We start from the raw sequence: 2,294 nt of genomic DNA on the forward strand, positions 1-2,294 counted from the left end.
CTGGCCCCCAGACCCCTGCTGCTCTAACCACTAGACCCCACTCCCCTCCCCGAGCCGGGGAGAGAACCCAGGAGTCCTGGCTCCCAGCCCCCCTGCTCTAACCCACTAGACCCCACTCCCCTCCCCGAGCCGGGGAGAGAACCCAGGAGTCCTGGCCCCCAGACCCCTGCTGCTCTAACCACTAGACCCCACTCCCCTCCCAGAGTCAGGGAGAAAACCCAGGAGTCCTGGCTCCCATCCCCTTCCCCCCGCTGCTCTAACCACCAGACCCCACTCCCCTCCCAGAGCCAGGGAGAGAACCCAGCTCGCCAAAGACTGCTCACTCCTGTGCTCTAACCACTCCACTCCACTTCTGGGCCAGGCGATGGGGAGGGGAGACACCTACATTGATCCTCCTCTGTGGCCAGCGGTGGGCTTGGCTCATGGTCCGGAGGACGTGCCGGCCGTCGACGGAGCCCACCAGCAGGATATTGAGCTCGGGCAGGTCGTCCTGTGACAGGCAGAGATGGGCCATGGAGCTCTCCAGACCTGCAGGGAAAACAGAATGGGTGCATCTCGGGCCTGTGTAACCAGCCCCCGCGCTCCACCCCAGAGGGGCCGCATCTCAGCGCCGGGCGAGGGGTCCCGTAAAAATAGCCCCCGCGCTCCACACCAGAGGGGCCGCATCTCAGCGCCGGGCGAGGGGTCCAGTAGAAACAGCCCCCACGCTCCACACCAGAGGGGCCGCATCTCAGCGCCGGGCGAGGGGTCCCGTATAACCAGCCCCCGCGCCCCACCCCAGAGGGGCCGCATCTCAGCGCCGGGCGAGGGGTCCCGTATAACCAGCCCCCGTCCCCCACCCCAGAGGGGCCGCATCTCAGCGCCGGGCGAGGGGTCCAGTAGAAACAGCCCCCACGCTCCACACCAGAGGGCCGCATCTCAGCGCCGGGCGAGGGGTCCCGTATAACCAGCCCCTGCGCCCCACCCCAGAGGGGCCGCATCTCAGCGCCGGGCGAGGGGTCCCGTATAACCAGCCCCCGTGCCCCACCCCAGAGGGGCCGCGTCCCAGCGCCGGGTGAGGGATCCCGTATAACCAGTCCCCGCGCCCCACCCCAGAGGGGCTGCGTCACAGCCCCAGACAAGGGGTCCCCATATAACCAGCCCCACCCCATCCCATAATACTTAAACAGTGAAGCTCCAGGGCAACCCATTTAAAACCGGATGCCACGTGTCCCAGAGGGATTTGATTTTGGAATACGCTTAAAGGGATGATTCCACCCCGAGAGACGGTGCAATCCCCTGGGATGGGGGAACAGACCAGGGGGCGTGATCCTGGCTCTGCCCCACAAGGGGCCGGGAGGAACAGACTGGAGAGGCCACTGCTTCCCCCCCAGACCCCTAAGATGGGGAGGGGCCAAGAGCTGTCAGCTCTTTGGGGCAGGGGTTTTCCTTGCGCTGGGTCTGTACAGCGCCTAGCACCACAGGGGGCTGGTCTGAAGGGGGGCTCCCAGGCGCTACCGTAACACAGGTGAGGAGTGGGACCCACATTCCCTCTGCAGGTCGAGCGCGGGGGAGAAGCCCCACCAGCAGGTGGTGCCGAAGCTGCTGCCGGCTGCCGTAGTCATGGCTGGAAAACAAAGACACGTGCACCCCGCGTGGGTGTGGGGCTGCCAGGGCCGGGGGGCCGCCCCCACTCAACCTTCCCGCTGCCACCGCCACCGACGCCCGGCCCCCCACTTCCTTCGTCTCTTTCCCTCCCCAGTGACCACCTACCTCCCCCGCCGCTGCCCCAGCTCTCCTTCTCCCCCACTGGCCAGCTCCCCTCTGCCACTTTCAGCGCCCGCCGGGTGCTCTCCACTCCCCTGACCCGCAGCACCTCCTGCCCCCTCTCCAGGGATTGCCTGGGCCACACTGACCCGCTCCCCATCTCTTCCCCACACCCCCACTTACCCTGCCAGCCCCACACTGCCCCCACCCCCATCTCCACTTACCCTGCCACCCCCACACTGCCCCTCCCCTCACACTGCCCCCACCTCCACTTACCCTGCCACCCCCACATTGCCCCACCCCCCACACTGCCCCTCCCCCCACTTACCCTGCCACCCCCGCACTGCCCCACCCCCCCACCTACCCCTCCCCCCTCCCCCCACTTACCCTGCCACCCCCACACTGCCCCTCCCCTCACACTGCCCCCACCTCCACTTACCCTGCCAGCCCCACACTGCCCCCACACCCATCTCCACTTACCCTGCCACCCCTACACTGCCCCTCCCCTCACACTGCCCCTCCCCCCACTTACCCTGCCACCCCCGCAC

The 2,294-nt window shown here is 67.7% G+C and overlaps 1 long non-coding RNA gene across 1 annotated transcript in view; it reads right to left on the minus strand.

Moving 5' to 3' along the window:
* Positions 1 to 266: 266 nt before the first annotated feature.
* LOC135980156 (uncharacterized) overlaps positions 267 to 2,294 on the minus strand; it is a 2,436-nt gene continuing 408 nt past the window's right edge. Inside the window, exons 2-3 of the long non-coding RNA XR_010597359.1 lie at positions 1,526 to 1,606; positions 267 to 528 (exon numbers count right to left, since the gene is read on the minus strand). This is a non-coding gene — a long non-coding RNA (uncharacterized LOC135980156). The remainder of the gene's footprint in view (positions 529 to 1,525; positions 1,607 to 2,294) is intronic.

Source organism: Chrysemys picta, unplaced genomic scaffold, assembly GCF_011386835.1.
Source record: "Chrysemys picta bellii isolate R12L10 unplaced genomic scaffold, ASM1138683v2 scaf2014, whole genome shotgun sequence".
Lineage (NCBI taxonomy): Eukaryota > Metazoa > Chordata > Testudines > Emydidae > Chrysemys > Chrysemys picta.